This window comes from Mirounga leonina, unplaced genomic scaffold (genome assembly GCF_011800145.1).
Source record: "Mirounga leonina isolate KUSES-001 unplaced genomic scaffold, KU_Mleo_1.0 Mir_91, whole genome shotgun sequence".
Lineage (NCBI taxonomy): Eukaryota > Metazoa > Chordata > Mammalia > Carnivora > Phocidae > Mirounga > Mirounga leonina.
In genome coordinates, this window is record NW_023270839.1 from 30,164,120 (window position 1) to 30,183,457 (window position 19,338).

Here is a 19,338-nt window from a genome sequence, read left to right on the forward strand (position 1 = left end):
ACAACTGTGATATCATATGTATTATCATCACAAGGAAATTTGGAGAGGTATGATATCTTCATTTTATAAAGGAAGAAACTAAGGCCCATAAAAGTTTAACAAATAGTGATGGATAATGCTATATGTTGGGTTTAAAACTTAGATTATAACTCAATCTATTGATTGTTACCTCTCTGATACCACTCCAATGACACTTCCACTCAACACACAGGTGGTGATCTAGACCAGAAATCTCAAACAGTTCAGGGACAACATTAAGATGTTATTAGTCTTTTTCACTTGCATTCATTCATTCGAGCACAGTGAGATTCTCCAGAGCTCCATGATATATGATGTGGCAATAAACTGAATATAGAAGCAGATACGAAAATCTGGCTTTTTCTCTTAAGTTGTCATTAAAGATATCTGTAAAATTGTAAAAAATAAAATAAAATAAAAAAGCCTATCTTTTGACCTAAATAGTTGTTTCTGAAATTTTCAGAAAATTGTGTTAACATATAATAATGTCATCATTTCAAAATGAATAAACATATCTAAAACTTCTTAGTGTAATTTATAATACAATAAATATAATCTACATTTTAAAAAAGTTCTTTGTGAAGAAGGGTGATCCAAGAGGGTGGTGCAGAAAGACCCTGAACTCAACTCCTGCCATGGACACACTAAACTTACACCTTTATATAGAGCAATTCCTTATGAAGAAGAACTGAGGGCTGACTGAACAGCCTCTGTACAACAGATGCTAGAGGGACTACATAGAGAAGGAAAGGAACTAAAGTGAATATCAGCATATATATATATATATATATATATATATATATATATATACACACACACACACACATATATATATATGGTAGTAAAAAAACAAAAACCTACAATAGATACACAAAAAAGAAAGAAAAGAACACAAATATAACACTAAAGAAAACCATAAAACCATGAGGGAAGAGACCAAGAGAAGAAGAAAAGAATAGAGAACTAAAAAACAAGATAACAATTAACAAAATGGTAATAAGTACATATCTATCAATAATTACTATAAATGTAAATGGATGAAATGCTCCAATCAAAAAACATAGAGTGGCTAAATGGATGAGAAAAACAAGACCCATCTATATGCTTCCCATCAGAAACCACATTTAGATCTAGAAACACATGTGGACTAAAAGTGAAGAGATAGAAAAAGTTATTTCATGCAAATGGAAACAAAAAGAAAGTTGGAGTAGAAATACTCCTATCAGACCAAATAGACACTAAAAGATTAACAGAAAACAAAGAAGGGCTTTACATAATGATCAAGAGGTCAACAAAGAAGATGGTTTAACACTTGTAAATATACATCCAATGTAACAAAAGCCAAATATGTAAAGCAAGTATTAACAGGCATAAATGGAGAAATTGACAGCAATACAAGAATACTAGGAAACTTTAATACCCTACTTTTATCCATGGATAGATCATCCAACCAAAATTGGTAAGGAAACATTGGCCTTGAATGACACATTAGACAAATTGGACTTTATAGATATAGATCTATCTTTATCTATAACATTCCATCCCAAAACAGAAGACAAACTTTCTTCAAGTGCACATGGAACATTCTCTAGGATAGATCACATGTTGGACCACAAAACAAGTCTCAATAAATTAAAGAAGATTGAAATCATATCAAGCGTCTTTTCCAAATACAATTCTATGGAACTAGAAATCAATTACAAGAAAACTGGAAAAAACACAAACACATGGAAATTAAACAACATGTTACTAAACAACAAATGTGTCAACAAAGAAGTTGAAGAGGAAATCAAAGACAAGAATGAAGACAAATGAAATGGAAATACAAAAGGCTAAAATCTATGGGACACAGCAAAAGCAGTTCTAAGAGGGAAGTTCACAATGATAAAGGCCTACCTCAAGAAACAAGAAAATTTTCCAATAAACAAGTTAACCTTACACCTAAAGGAACTAGAAAAACAAAGCCCAAAGTTAGTAAGCAGAAAATAATAATAGATAAGAGCAGAAATCAATGAAATAGAGATTTAAAAAATAGCAAAGATTAACTAGAGATGGATCTATGAAAAGATAAACAAAATCAATAAACCTCTCACCAGATTCAACAAGACCTCAAGACAGAGGGCCAAGTAAAAAAAAAAAAAAAAAAACCATAAATGAAAAGAGATAAATTACGATTGAGAGCACAGAAAAACAAAGGATCCTGAGATTACTACAATTTTATGCCATAAATTGGAAAACATAGAAAATCTAAATTCCTAGAAACACACAACCTTCTAAGACTTAGTCAAGAAATAGAAAATGTTGTTGTTCACGATGGGTTTGCAGCCAGAACACAGGTGTCATGAAAACCACCACTAAACCTAAACCAAAATGGGAAAGGGAAAACTCATCAACATTGTCTCATCATCACTGGACACAGATTTGGACAAGTCTCCACTACTGCTGAGATGGGAAAGAGCTCCGTCAAGTATGACTGGGTCTTGGATAAACTGAAAGCTGAAGGTGAATGTGGTATCACCACTGATATCTCCCTGTGGAAATTTGAGACCAACAAGTATTATGTGACCATCATTGATGCCCCAGAACACAAAGACATCAAAAACATGGTTCCAGGCACATCTCAGGCTGACTGTACTGTCCTGACTGTTGCTGTGTTGGTGAATTTGAAGCACATATCTCCAAGAATGAGCAGACCCATGAGCATGCCCTTCTGGCTTACACATTGGGTGTAAAACAACTAATTGTTGGTGTTAACAAAATGGATTCCACTGAGCCACCCTACAGCCAGAAGAGATATGAGGAAATCATTAGGAAGTCAGCACCTACATTAAGAAAATTGGCTACAACCCTGACACAATAGCATTTGTGCCAATTTCTGGTTTGAATGCTGACAACATGCTGGAGCCAAGTGCTAACATGCCTTGGTTCAAGGGATGGAAAGTCACTGTAAAGATGGGAATGCCAGTGGAACCACGATGCTTGAAGCTCTGGACTGCAATCTGCCACCAACTCGTCGGACTGATGATTCCTTGTGTCTGCCCCTCCAGGACATCTACACAATTGGTGGCATTGCTACTGTGCCTGTGGGCTGAGTGAGTCGAGACTGGTGTTCTTAAACCTGGCATGGTGGTCACCTTTGCTCCAGTCAATGTTGAAACTGAAGTAAAGTCTGTTGAAATGCACCATGAAGCTTTGAGACTTGTCCAGAGGACAATGTGGGCTTCAACGTCAAGAACATATCTGTCAAAAATGTTCATTGTGGCAATGTGGCTGGTGACAGCAAAAATGACCCACCAATGGAAGCAGCTAGCTTCATGCTCAGGTGATTATCCTGAACCATCCAGGCCAAATCAGTGCTGGATATGCACCTGTAATGAATTGTCATACAGCTCACATTGCTTGCAACTTTTCTGTGCTGAAGGAGAAGATTGATTGTTGCTCTGGGAAATGGCTAGAAGATGGCCCTAAGTTCTCGAAATCTGGTGATACTGCCATCATTGATATGGTTCTTGACAAGCTTATGTGTGTTGAGAGCTTCTCTGACTATCCTCCTCTTCACCATTTTGCTGTTCATGACATGAGACAGATGGTTGCTGCGGGTGTCATCAAAGCAGTGGACAAGAAGGCAACTGGAACTGGCAAGGTCACCAAGTCTGCCCAGAAAGCTCAGAAGGCTAAATGATTATTATCCCCAATACCTGCCACCCTAGTCTTAATCAGTGCTGGAAGAAGAGTCTCTGAACTATTTGTGTCAGTTGGATAATTAATAGTAAAAGATTGGTTAATGATAATGATACATTGCAAAACCTTTAAAAGGAAAGGAGAATGTTTTATGGACCATTTGTTGGGAGAGAGAGTAACAGTTTTAAGTTATTAGTTTTAAAATCAGTACTTTTTAATGGAACCAACTTGACAAAAATCTGTCACAGAATTTTGGGATTCATTAAAGCAGAAGTTTAAGGTGCCTGGGTGGCTCAATTGGTTAAGTGTCTGCCTTGGGCTCAGGTCATGATCCCAGAGTCCTGGGATTGAGCCCCGTATCGGGCTCCCTGATCACTGGGGAGTCTGCTTCTCCCTCTGCCCCTCACCCCTCTTGTGCTCTCTAATAAATAAAATGTTTAAAAATTAAAAAAATAAAATAAAAAAATTTAATGAGAAAAAAATAGAAAATGTGAATAGACCAATTACAAGTAATGAAATAACTAATTTTAAAACTCCCAAAAACAAAGATCCAGAACCAGAAAGCTTCACAGATGAATTCTACCAAATATTTAAAGAGTTAGTACATATCCTTCTCAAATTAGTACAAAAAATTGAAGAGGAAGGAATGGTTCTAAACTTTTTACAAAGCCAGTATACCCTAATACCAAAACCACACAAAGACATCACAAAAAAAGAAAATTACAGGCCAATATCCCTGATGAATATGGATGTAAAATTTTTCAACAAAACATTAGCAAACTGAATTCAACAATATGTTTTAAAGATTAAATACTATGATCAAGTGGGTTGTACTCCAGGGATCTAAGGATGGTTCAGTATCTCCATATCAAACAACATGCTATACTGTATTAACAAAATAAAGGATAAAAATCAAAGTCACCTCAATAGATGCAGAAAAAGCATTTGACAAAATTCAACATCCATTTATGATAAAAATTCTCAACAAAGTGGGTATATAGGAAACATGCCTCAACATAATAGAGGATATTTATGACAAACCCACAGCTAACATTATACTCAATAGTGAAAAGCTGTAAGCTTTTCCTCTCAGATCAGGAATCAGAAAAGGATACCCACTCCTGCCACTTTTATTTAACATAGTATTAGAAGTCCTAGCCACAACAATTAGGCAAGAAAAAGAAAACGCATCCAAATTGGAAAGCAAGAATTAAAACCGTCACTATTTGCAGATGGCATGATACTATATATAAAAAAAACTCTCAAAATGCCCCCCCCACAACAGAACTAATAAATTAAATAAAGTACAAGATACAGAACATACAGAAATTAGTTGCATTTTTATATACTAATAATGAGCTATAAGAAATTAAGAAAACAATTCCATTTATAATTGCACCAAAAAGAATAAAATGCTTAGTAATAAATTTAACCAAGGAGGTAAAATACTTGTACTCTGAAAACTGTAAGACACTGATGAAAGAAACTGAAAATGGCAAAAAAATAAGAATACACCATACTTATAAAGAATTAATATTCTTAAAATATCCACACTTCTTAAAGCAATCTATAAATCTAAATGCAATCCCCATCAAAAAAGCAATGGCATCTTTCATGGAACTAAAACAAAAAATCCTAAAATTTATATTGAACCACAAAAGATACTAAATAGCCAAAGCAATTTTAGAAAGAACAAAGCTAGAGGTATCATGCTGTGATTTCAAACTATACTACAAAGCTAAAGTAATTAAAACTGTATTGTATTGGCACAGAAACAGATATGTAGACCAACGGAATAGAATAGGGAGCCCAGATATAAACCCACACATATATGGTCAATTAACCTATGGCAAAGGAAGCAAGAATATACAATGGGGAAAGACAGTTTCTTCAAAAGTAAGGACTGGGAAAACTGGACAGTGACATTCAAAAGAATGAAACTAGACTACTATCTTACACCATACACAAAAATAAATATTAAGACCTGAAATCATCAAACTTCTTAAAGAAAACATAGGTATAAGCTCTTTGACATTGATCTTAGCAATCTATCTTTGGTGCAGTCTCCTCAGGCAAGGAAAAAAAAGGCTAAAATAAACAAGTGGGGGATTAGATCAAAGTGAAAAGCTTTTGCATAGCAAAAGAAACTATAACAGAACAAAAGGTAACCTACTGGATGGGAGAAGATATTTGCAAATCATATACCCAATACGAGGTTAATATCCAAAATATATGAAAAATTTTCACATCTTAATATCAATAAAACAAACATTTCAATTAAAATGGGTAGAAGACATGAATAAACTTTTTTTTTTTTCCAAAGAAGATACACAGCTATACATTAAAAGATGCTGAGCATAATTGGTCATCAGAGAATTGGAAAATCACAATGCAAATATCACCTTAAACCTGTCAGATTGGCTATCATAAAAATGACAAACAATAAAACGTATTGGTGAGGATGTGAAGAAAAGAGAACACTTGTACACTGCTGGTAAGAATGTAAATTGCTGCAGGCACCATGAAAAGCAGGATGGAGTTTCCCAAAATAATTAAAAATAAAACTACCATACCATCCAGCAATTCTGCTTCTGGGTATACATCTGCAGAAAATTAAAAACCAATTTGAAAGGATATATGCACCAATATGTTCATTGCAGCATTATTTACAATAGCCAAAATACAAAGGTAAACTTAAGCGCCCATCAATAGGTGAATGGGTAAAGATGTGGTATATATATACAATGAAATATTACTCAGCCATAAAAAATTAAATTTTGGCATTTACTACAACATGGATGGACCTAGAGGGCATTATGCTAATTGAAATAAGCCAGAGAAAGACAAATACTGTATTGTTTCAGTTACATGTGGAGTCTAAAAAACAAAACAAATGAACAATCAAGACAAAGCAGAAACAGACTCATAAGTACAGGAAACCAATTGTTGGTTCACCAAGTGGAGAGGGATTGGGAGGTGGGAGAAATAGGTAAAGGGGATTAGGAGGTACAATCTTGCAGTTATAAGATAAATAAGTCATGTGATGTATGGGAAATATAGTCAATAATATTGTGGTAACTTCGACAAGTGGTAACTGGACTTATCAGGATTATTTCATAATGTATAATAATATCAAATCACTAGGATGTACACCTGAAACTAAGAGGATACTGTGTGTCAATTATACTTCAATAAAAGAGTAGTAGAGAAGGAAATTAAGACTTTGGGACATGTTAGGTTTAACTTGCTTATGAGACATCTCTGGCAAATGTCATGGACGCAGTTGGGTAAAAAAACATGTAGCACATAGGAGAGGTTTAGAATGAAATACAAAGTTAGGAATAATTGGTATGTATATTATAACACTTACATTTTTTTGAAGTAGACTCCACAGCCAGCATGGAGCCCAACATGTGGCTTGAACTCATGACCCTGAGATCAAGACCTGAACTGAAATCGAGTCAGACGCCCAACTGACAGAGCCACCCAGGTGCCCCTGTAACACCTAAATTTTAAGTGCTCCCTTAATATCTTTGAGCCTTATAGCCTCCAAAGACCTAACCATGAGTTTTCCTGCTCTCACCAGATATGATCCTGCCCAGCAGTAATGGCTTCTCAACCAGCTAGTTCCCCCATCACCTGCATGAGCTGCACCTCACCTGATATTCAACCCAAGAATTTTTACTTATCTGACAGCCTGCAGAATTATTCAAACAAGTTAATCACATCCACCCATGGGAAGGCTGGGGTACACAACCTTCCTCTTATCACAGAGTCTGCCTCCCACAGCCCCTGCTAGTTCACTTCATTCCCTTGTGCAGCATCCATGTGGCCCTTCATGATCTCTGGGGTCTTTGTTCACCAAAGTGTAAATATACTTGACTAATAAACAATTGCCAATCTCTTCTGACCAGTGTTGAGTGTCATGTACATGTTCAACCATCATAGTACTTAGGGCGAGGGATCCCTTCTTCATTACGGAGTGAATAGAGGGTGATGAGAGCACTACATAAATGCAACTTAAAGCTACTGAGATAGATTACATCATGCAAGCAGAAAGTTTAAAGACAAAAGGGTGCCTAAGCAATGAGATACAGTGATGATCCAGCAAGAGAAGCAGAGAAGTAGGTTGAGAGATGACAAGAAAACCAGTAAAATGTAGAGTCCTGGAAGCCAAAGAAAGAATATTTCTAGAAGAGGACAAAAAATTACTTTTAACCCTTATATAAAAGTTAGAAGATAAAAATACACTAATGGATATACAATATAAAAATAAGCAAACTCTACAAGAACACAAAGTGTTAGTTCACTAAGTGGAATAAAAGTGGAGAGGTTTTGTGTGTGATTAAAGTTCATATCTACTTAAAATATATGGCTGTAACTCCAAGATATTTTATGCAAATCTCAAGCTAACTGCAAAGAAAAAACCTGTAATAGGCACAGAAAAGACCAATAGAAAAGAATCAAAGCAAGTCACTAAGAAGTTCTAAAATAATGCAGGAAGACAGCAATAGAGGAAGAGATAAAAATAAGGACAGCACAACAGACCAAACGATTAACAAAATGGCAATAGTAAGTCCTCACCTATCAATAATTATTTTAGTGTAAATGGATTAAATGTCCCAATCAGAAGTCAAAGAGTGACTGATTTTTTTTTTTTTTAATTCAGCAGTATGCTATCTATAAGAGACTCATTTTAGTTTTAAGAAACAGGCTGAAAGCAAAGGGATGGAAAAGATACTCCATGCAAATGGTAATAAAACGAAACCTGGAATGGCTGTAATTCTACAAAACAAAATAGACTTAATGTCAAAAACTATCTCTAGGAACAAGTAAAATCATTATATAATGGTACAAGGCTCAATTCAACAAAAAATATATATGCACCTAATATCAGAACACCTGAACATATAAAGTAATCATTCAAAATTAATAATCTGAAAGGAGAAACTGACAAAACAACAATAAGCAAGGACTTCAATACCAACTCTCAATAATGAACACAAATTTAGAGAGAAAATCATAAAGAAACAGCTGATTTGAGTGACACTGTAGCTCAATGGATCTCAACAGACGTAGGCAGAACTTTCCATCAAACAGAATATACATTCTTCCTAAGAGGTCAAAAACATCTCCAAAACAAATGACATGATAGTTCATAACAATTCATAACAAATTTAAGAATATCAAAGTTATTGCTAGCACCTTTTCCAGCCATAATGGAATGAACCAAAACATCAGTAACACTAAGCAAATGGGGAAATTCACATTTATGTGGAAACTAAACAACACTTGAAACATTGGATAAAAGAAATAAAAATGAAATTTTAAAAGTATCTTGAGACAGGGGCGGAGCAAGATGGCAGAGGAGTATGAGACCTGGATTTCATCTCCTATCAGGAATTCAGCTGGATAGGGATCAAACCAATCTGAACACCTACGAACTCAACAGGAGATCGAAGAAAAGAACAGCAGCAACTCTGAACGGAAAAGCGACCACTTTCTGGAAGGTAGGACGTGCAGAGAAGTGAATCCAAGGCAATATTCAGGAGGATAGACGGCGGGGGAGGGGCCTCCTTCGGCTGCTTCTGGCAAGTGATAGAACCACGGAGCATAAAATCAGAACTTTTAGAAGTCTGCTCTGCTGAGGGACGTCACTCCGGTGGCTAAGCGGGGTGTGGAACCCTGTGGGACAGTGTGGTCTCAGGACCCTCGGGGTCACAGAAAGACCGGGGATGCCTGAGTGCGGCAGAGCTCCCAGGTATCGGAGTGGGGAAGCCGGCTGCAGAGACGGAGCCAAGGCAAGGGCTCTCAGCTTGGGGTTGCCATAAACCATGATCCGCGGCACAGTCGGGCCACTGCTCCTCCAGCAGGGACCAAACAAGTGGCAGATCCGGGGAGACTCACCTTCTTCCCCTGGGAGGAAAGGTGCGGAAGTGCACTGCAGGAATCTGCTGGGTTTGGAGACTCCACGTGGGGTCAGGTGCCAGAGATAGAAACGCGCGGTCACAGGCCGGGTGAACACGGAGTGTGGCCAGAGACCGGGGACATGGGAGTGACTGGCGACTTTTCTCTGGGGGCTCACTGAGGAGCGGGGCCTGAGTTATTGGCTCCTCCGGGGCGGAGATTGGGGGCTGCCATTTTCACTCTCCGCCTCCAAAGCTGCACAGAAAGCTTGCAGGGAACAAAAGCTCCGGAGAGCAAACCCGAGCAGATTACTTAGTCCGGTGGGGGCAAGGGCGGGGCAATTCCGCCTCTGGCAAAGACTTTTGGAAACCATGGCAACAGGCCCCTCCCCCAGAAGATCAGCGAGAACAGCCAGCCAAGACCAAGTTTACCGATCAAGGAGAACGGCAGAACTCCAGTGCTAGGGGAATAATGCACATGGAATTCATGGTTTTTTACCATGATTCTTTAGTCTTTCAAAGTTAATTTTTTCTTTTTTCTTTTTTTTTTGAATTTTTCTTTTTCCCTTTTTCAACCAACATCTTATCACTCCCTTTTTTAAAAAAAACATTTTTCGGGCGCCTGGGTGGCTCAGTTGGTTAAGCGACTGCTTTCAGCTCAGGTCATGACCTGGAGTCCCTGGATTGAGTCCCACATCGGGCTCTCTGCTCGGCAGGGAGCCTGCTTCTCCCTCTGACCCTCCCCCCTCTCATGTGCTCTCTCTCTCTCATTCTCTCTGTCTCAAATAAATAAATAGAATCTTTAAAAAAAAAATTTTTTTTTTCTTTTTCATTTTTCTTTTTCATTTTTAGAGTCATATTCTATCCCTTCATAGTAGTTACCTGTATTTTTGGCATATATATATATAAGTTGTTCTCTCTTTAAAATTTTGAGATAGTTTCTTCTAACAGATCAAAATATACCCTAAATCTCTAGTGTATGGTGTTTTTCTACTCCCCTGCCTGATCACATTCTCTCCCTTTTTTCCTCTTTTTTTAAATCCTCTTCTTTCTTTTTTCAAACACCTTCTTATCAATTCCTTTTATAAAATTTTTTATAATTTCCACCTTTACAGTCATATTCCATCCCCTCATCATATCAACACTTTTTTTTTTTTTAAAGGTTTTATTTATTCGGCAGAGAGAGAGACAGCGAGAGCAGGAACACAAGCAGGGGGAGTGGGAGAGGGAGAAGCAGGCTTCCCACTGAGCAGGGAGCCTGATGCGGGGCTGGATCCCAGGATCCTGGGATCATGACCTGAGCCGAAGGCAGACGCTTAATGACTGAGCCACCCAGGCGCCCCTCAACACTTATTTTTGTACATATATAAGTTTTTCTTTCTTTAAAATTTTGGAAGGCACTTTCTTCTAACAGACCAAATACACCCAAAATCTGGTGTGTGGCACTGATCTATATACCAGCCTGATCATATTTGATCATATTCTGGGTTTTTTTTGTTGTTGTTTTTTTTCTGTTTTTGATTGTTTTTATCTTTATCTTTTTCTTTTCTTTTTTTTTTTTCTTTTTCGTTTTTCTCTCTTTCTCTTTCTTTTCCCGTGGCTTCAGATCTTTTCTGATTTGTTTAGAGTATATTTTCTAGGAACGTTGCTACCCTGTTAGCATTTTGTTCTCTCATTAATCTATTCTCCTCTGGACAAAATGACAAGACGGAAAAAATCACCTCAACAAAGAGAACAAGAGGTAGTACCGAATGCCAAGGACCTACTCAATACGGACATTAGTACGATATCAGATCTAGAGTTCAGAATCATCGCTTTAAAGATACTAGCTGGGCTTGAAAAAAGCATGGAAGTTATTAGAGAAACCCTTTCTGGAGAAGTAAAAGAACTAAAATCTAACCAAGTCGAAATCAAAAAGGCTATTAATGCAGTGCAATCAAATATGGGGGCACTAACTGCTAGGATAAATGAGGCAGAAGAGAGAATCAGTGATATAGAAGACCAAATGATGGAAAATAAAGAAGCTGAGAAAAAGAGAGAGAAACAACTACTGGATCACGAGGGCAGAATTCGAGAGATAAGCGATATCATAAGATGAAACAACATTAGAATAATTGGGATCCCAGAAGAAGAAGAAAGAGAGACAGGGGCAGAAGGTATAATGGAGCAAATTATAGCAGAGAACTTCCCTAATTTGGGGAAGGAAACAGGCATCAAAATCCAGGAAGCACAGAGAACCTCTCTCAAAATCAATAAAAATAGGTCAACACCCCGACATCTAATAGTAATACTTACGAGTCTCAGAGACAAAGAGAAAATCCTGAAAGCAGCTTAGGAGAAGAGATATGTAACCTACAATAGTAGAAACATTAGATTGGCAACAGACCTATCCACAGAGACCTGGCAGGCCAGAAAGGACTGGCAGGATATATTCAGAGCACTAAATGAGAACAATATGCAGCCAAGAATACTATATCCAGCTAGGCTATCACTGAAAATAGAAGGAGAGATAAAAAGCTTCCAGGACAAACAAAAACTAAAGGAATTTGCAAACACAAAACCAGACCTACAAGAAATCTTGAAAGGGGTCCTCTAAGCAAAAAAAGAGCCTGAAAGCAACATAGACCAGAAAGGAACACAGACAATATACAGTAACAGTCACCTTACAGGCAATACAATGGCACTAAATTCCTATCTTTCAATAGTTACCCTGAATGTACATGGGCTAAATGCCCCAATCAAAAGACACAACCTATCAGATTGGATTAAAAAACAAGACCCGTCAATATGCTGTCTGCAAGAGACTCATTTTAGACCCAAAGACACCCCCAGATTGAAAGTGAGGGGGTGGAAAACCATTTACCATGCTAATGGACACCAAAAGAAAGCTGGGGTGGCAATCCTTATATCAGACAAATTAGATTTTAAACCAAAGACTATAATAAGAGATGAGGAAGGACACTATATCTTACTTAAAGGGTCTATCCAACAAGAAGATCTAACAATTGTAAATATCTATGCCCCTAACATGGGAGCAGCCAATTATATAAGGCAATTAATAACAAAAGCAAACACACACATCGACAACAATACAATACTAGTGGGGGACTTTAACACCCCCCTCACTGAAATGGACAGATCGTCTAAGCAAAAGATCAACAAGGAAATAAAGACTTTAAATGACACACTGGACCAAATGGACTTCACAGTCCTATTCAGAACATTCCATCCCAAAGCAACAGACTACACATTCTTCTCTAGTGTCCATGGAACAGTCTCCAGAATTGATCACATCCTAGGTCATAAATCAGGTTTCAACCGGTACCAAAAGATTGGGATCATTCCCTATTTTCAGACCACAATGCTTTGAAACTAGAACTCAATCACAAGAGGAAAGTCGGAAAGAACTCAAATACATGGAGGCTAAAGAGCATCCTACTGAAGAATGAATGGGTCAATCAGGAAATTAAAGAAGAATTAAAAAAATTCATGGAAACCAATGTAAATGAAAACACAACTATTCAAAATCTTTGGGATGCAGCAAAGGCAGTCCTAAGAGGAAAGTATATAGCAATACAAGCCTTTCTCAAGAAACAAGAAAGGTCTCAAGTACACAACCTAACCCTACACCTAAAGGAGCTGGAGAAAGAACAGCAAATAAAGCCTAAACCCAGCAGGAGAAGAGAAATCATAAAGATCAGAGCAGAAATCAATGAAATAGAAACCAAAAGAACAGTAGAACAGATCAACGAAACTAGGAGCTGGTTCTTTGAAAGAATTAACAAGATTGATAAACCCCTGGCCAGACTTATCAAAAAGAAAAGAGAAATGACCCAAATCAACAAAATCATGAATGAAAGAGGAGAGCTCACAACCAACACCAAAGAAATACAAACAATTATAAGAACATATTATGAGCAACTCTATGCCAGCAAATTAGATAACCTGGAAGAGATGGATGCATTCCTAGAGATGTATCAGCTACCAAAACTGAACCAGGAAGAAATAGAAAACCTGAACAGACCTATAACCACTAAGGACATTGAAGCAGTCATCAAAAATCTCCCAAAAAACAAAAGCCCAGGGCCAGATGGCTTCCCAGGGGAATTCTACCAAACATTTCAAGAAGAATTAATACCTATGCTTCTGAAACTGTTCCAAAAATAGAAATGGAAGGAAAACTTCCAAACTCATTTTATGAGGCCACCATTACCTTGATCCCAAAACCAGACAAAGACCCATCAAAAGGAGAATTACAGACCAGTATCCCTGATGAACATGGATGCAAAACTTCTCACCAAAATACTAGCCAATAGGATCCAACAGTACATTAAAAGGATTATTCACCACGACCAAGTGGGATTCATCCCTGGGCTGCAAGGTTGGTTCAACATCCGCAAATCAATCAACGTGATACAATACATTAGCAAAAGAAAGAACAAGAATCATATAATCCTCTCAAGAGATGCAGAAAAAACATTTGACAAAGTACAACATCCTTTCTTGATCAAAACTCTTCAGAGTATAGGCATAGAGCGTTCATACCTCAATATCCTAAAAGCCATCTATGAAAAACCTACAGCGAATATCATTCTCAATGGGGAAAAACTGAGAGCTTCCCCCCTAAGGTCAGGAACGTGGCAGGAATGTCCGCTATCACCACTGCTATTCAACATAGTATTAGAAGTCCTGGCCACAGCAGTCAGACAACAAAAAGAAATAAAAGGCATCCAAATTGGCAAAGAAGAAGTCAAACTCTCACTCTTTGAAGATGATATGATACTTTATGTGGAAAACCCAAAAGACTCCACCCCAAATCTGCTAGAACTCATACAGGAATTCAGTAAAGTGGCAGGATATAAAATCAATGCACAGAAATCAGTGGCATTCCTATACACCAACAACAAGACAGAAGAAAGAGAAATTAAGGAGTCGATCCCATTTACAATTGCACCCAAAACCATAAGATACCTAGGCATAAATCTAACCAAAGAGGCAAAGGATCTGTGCTCAGAAAACTATAAAATACTCATGAAAGAAATTGAGGAAGACACAAAGAAATGGAAAAATGTTTCATGCTCATGAATTGGAAGAACAAATATTGTGAAGATGTCAATGCTACCTAGAGCAATCTACACATTCAATGCAATCCCCATCAAAATACCATCCACTTTTTTCAAAGAAATGGAACAAATAATCCTAAAATTTGTATGGAACCAGAAAAGACCCCGAATAGCCAGAGGAATTTTGAAAAAAATAAGCAAAGCTGGTGGCATTACAAATCCGGACTTCCAGTTCTATTACAAAGCTGTCATCATCAAGACAGTATGGTATTGGCACAAAAACAGACACATAGATCAATGGAACAGAATAGAGAGCCCAGAAATGGACCCTCAACTCTATGGTCAACCCATCTTTGACAAAGCAGGAAAGAATGTCCAATGGAACAAAGACAGTCTCTTCAACAAATGGTGTTGGGAAAATTGGATAGCCACATGCAGAAGAATGAAACTGGACCATTTCCTTACACCACACACAAAAATAGACCCAAATGGTTGAAAGACCTCAATGAGAGACAGGAGTCCATCAAAATCCTAAAGGAGAACACAGGCAGCAACCTCTTCGACCTCAGCCGCAGCAACTTCTTCCTAGAAACAACGCCAAAGGCAAGGGACGCAAGGACAAAAATGAACTATTGGGACTTCATCAAGATAAAAAGCTTTTGCAAAGCAAAGGAAACAGTCAACAAAACCAAAAGACAACCGACAGAATGGGAGAAGATATTTGCAAATGACATATCAGATAAAGGGCTAGTATCCAAAATCTATAAAGAACTCATCAAACTCAACACCCAAAGAACAAAGAATCCAATCAAGAAATGGGCAGAAGACATGAACAGACATTTTTCCAAAGAAGACATCCAAATGGCCAACAGACACATGAAAAAGTGCTCAACATCGCTCGGCATCAGGGAAATCCAAATCAAAACCTCAATGAGATACCACCTCACACCAGTCAGAATGGCTAAAATTAAGAGGTCAGGAAATGACAGATGTTGGCGGGGATGCAGAGAAAGGGGAACCCTCCTACACTGTTGGTGGGAATGCAAGCTGGTGCAGCCACTCTGGAAAACTGTATGGAGGTTCCTCAAAAAGTTGAAAATAGAGCTACCCTATGATCCAGCAATTGCACTACTGGGTATTTACCCCAAAGATACAAAAGTAGGGATCCGAAAGGGTACGTGCACCCCGATGTTTATAGCAGCAATGTCCACAATAGCCAAACTGTGGAAAGAGCCAAGATGTCCATCGACAGATGAATGGATAAAGAAGATGTGGTATATATATACAAGGGAATATTATGCAGCCATCAAAAAGAATGAGATCTTGCCATTTGCAACAACATGGATGGAACTGGAGGGTATTATGCTGAGCGAAATAAGTCAAACAGAGAAAGACATATATCATATGACCTCACTGATATGAGGAATTCTTAATCTCAGGAAACAAAATGAGGGTTGCTGGAGTGGGGGGTGGGGTGGGAGGGATGGGGTGACTGGGTGATAGACACTGGGGAGGGTATGTGCTCTGGTAAGCGCTGTGAATTGTGCAAGACTGTTGAATCTCAGATCTGTACTTCTGAAACAAATAATGCAATATATGTTAAGAAAAAAAAAGAAGATGATAGCAGGAGGGGAAGAATGAAGGGGGGAAATCGGAGGGGTAGACGAACTATGAGAGTTGATGGACTCTGAAAAACAAACTGAGGGTTCTAGAGGGGAGGGGGGTGGGAGGATGGGTTAGCTTGTTGATGGGTATTGAGGAGGGCACATTCTGTATGGAGCACTGGGTGTTATGCACAAACAATGAATCATGGAACACTACATCTAAAACTAATGATGTAATGTATGGGGATTAACATAACAATAAAAAAGATAAAAAAATAAAAAAATAAAAGAATCTTGAGACAAACAAAAATGAAATCACAACATAAAACTTGAGATGCAGCAAAGTGTACTAAGATAATTTTATAACAAATGCCTATAATAAATATGAAGAAATATCTCCAATAACAATGTAACTATGCATATCAAGAAATGAGTTAGCAGAAGGAAGAAAATGATAAAGATTAGAGCAGAAATAAATCAGAGACCAGAAACACTATTGAAAAAAATTCACTAACAGTGAGAGTTGGTTTTGTGAAAAAATAAACAAGACTAACAGATCTTTAGCTAGCCTAAGTAAAAAAAAAAAAAAAAAAAAGTCTCAGGTAAGATCATAAATTAAATAGAAGACACCACAACAGTTGTCTCTTAAAGATAAGACTATTATGAACAATTATGTGCCAATAAATTAAATAACCTAGAAAAAATGGACCATTTCCTAAAAAGATACAACCTATCAAAACTGAATCAAGATGAAATAGCCTGAACAGACTAATAGCAAATAAGGAGACTGACTCAGTAATCAAAAACCTCTCAAGAAAGACTAGCTCAGGGCCAAATGGCTTCATGGGTAAATTCTACCAAACATTCAAAGAATACTTATTTTTTGTAAACACTTCTAAAAAATCATTCCACTCATTTTATGTGGCCCAAACTAACCTGATATGAAAGCCAGAAAAAAATACCGTAAGAAAACTACAGGATATTAACTCTGATAAACACAGATGTCAAAATGCTCATTTAAATACTAGCAAACAAAATTCACTACCAAATTAAAAGGATCAACTATCACAACCAAGTGAGATTTATTCTAGGGATGGAAGGATGATTCAACATACATAAATCAATGTGATACACCACATGAACAAAATTAAAGAAAAGAAATCACATATATCTCAATAGATGCTAAGAAAGCATTTGACAAATTTCACCATCTATTCATTATAAAAACTATAAACAAAACAGGCATGGAAGGAATTTAACACAATGAAGGCATTTATGAAAAGCCCACAGCCAACATCATAATCAATAGCAAACAACTGTAAGCTTTCCCTCTGGTACAGATCTTGCTATTGTATTCTACAAAGTCCTGGAAGTATTACCCAGAGCAATTAGAAAAAAAAGAAAAGACACTCAGATCAGAAAGAAAGAAGTAAAATTATATTTTTGCCTATGACCTCACCATATATGTAGAAAACCCTAAAGACTCAACAACCGTTAGAATAGATTAATTCAGTAAAATTGAAGGATGCAAAATCAACATCCAAAAGTTAATCACATTTCTATACACAAACAACAAACTATTCAGAAAGAAAATTAAGAAAATAATTCCATTCACAATAGCCACAAAAATAATAAAATATCTAGGTATAAACTTAACCAAAGAAATAAAGACTTATACCTCACCTGCTATAAACATTTGATGGAGGAAATTAAAAAAGACACAGATACATGGAACGATATTCCATATTCATAAACTGGAAGAATATTAAAACTTGTCAAATTCATCCAATTGTACTTTATTGTGTGTAAATTATACTTCAATAAATCTGACATTTACAAAGCTAAAAAAAAAAAAAAAAAGCATGCTGCATTATTCACAATAGCCAAGACATAGAAACAGCTTAAATGTCCATCAATGAATAAATGGATAAAGCAGATGTCACACACACACACATACACACAGGAATATTATTCAACCTTCACAAAGAAATAAATCCTGCCACAAATGAACCTGGAGGACATTATGCTAAGTGAAGTAAGCTAGACACAGAAAGATAATGCAGCATGATTTCACTTACATATAGAATCTAAAATAGTCAAATAATCATAGAAGCAGAGAGTTGAACAATGATTGCCAGGGACTAAGGTAGGGATAACTGGGAGATATTGGGAAAGGTATACAAAGTATTAGCTATCCAAAAAGAATAAATTCTCAAGATCTAATGTACAGCAAAGGGACTATAATTAACAATACCATACAATATACTTGAAATTTGCTAAGAGGGTAGATGTTAAGTGTTCTCACCAGAAACTAAAAAAGTAACTATGTGAGGTAATGTATATGTTAATTAGCATTATTATGGTGATGATTTCACAATGGATACATGCATCAAAACATCGTTGTCCACCTTAAGTACATAGTTTTGTAAAAAAAAAAAAAAAACAAAAACACAAAAAAACCCCATCACCCAGCTGTATTAGGTAGTATGGAAGTCATTGCTGAATGAGAAATCTGGAATAAAAGAAAAGAGCTTATTTGAATTCCAGTAGGAATAACCCAATAAGGAAAAATTTTGATGATTCTAGAGAAAGAAGGGATAGTAAAGAGAGGTCCTTAAAAGTCAGGGTGGAGTAGAATAGGAGAGAATGATCTTTGGAAAGAACAAGAACTCATCATCCTTGTGATTGTAAGGAATAAAAATTGAGTGTAGATCCTGATATTTTCAAAATTTGGTATTAGAAGAGTTCTTTTCTAGTGCTTCTATTTTCCCAATGAAGTATGGGGCAAGTATAGTTGCAACTGAGAATAGGAGTTTGAGGAGAGAGATAGTATAGTTAATGTGGAAAGGAGAGAGAGAGCCCACTTGAAAAGCATAGTAGAATTTTGATAGTTTGTGATTCTCAATTAAATCAGTTCTTAATTGTATGTAAATCAGAAACATGACAGTAATTGCTACAGTTTTATAAACACCTATCATTTCATATTAATCTTTTTAACTTAAACCACAGGACAACCTTATGATGTTGAAATCATTTTCCCCACTTTATATTGAAGAAATTGAAGCT

At 36.9% G+C, this 19,338-nt stretch overlaps 1 pseudogene; it reads left to right on the top strand.

Moving 5' to 3' along the window:
- The first annotated feature begins 2,465 nt into the window (after positions 1-2,465).
- Positions 2,466-3,739, top strand: LOC118003226 (annotated as a pseudogene).
- Positions 3,740-19,338: the final 15,599 nt, after the last annotated feature.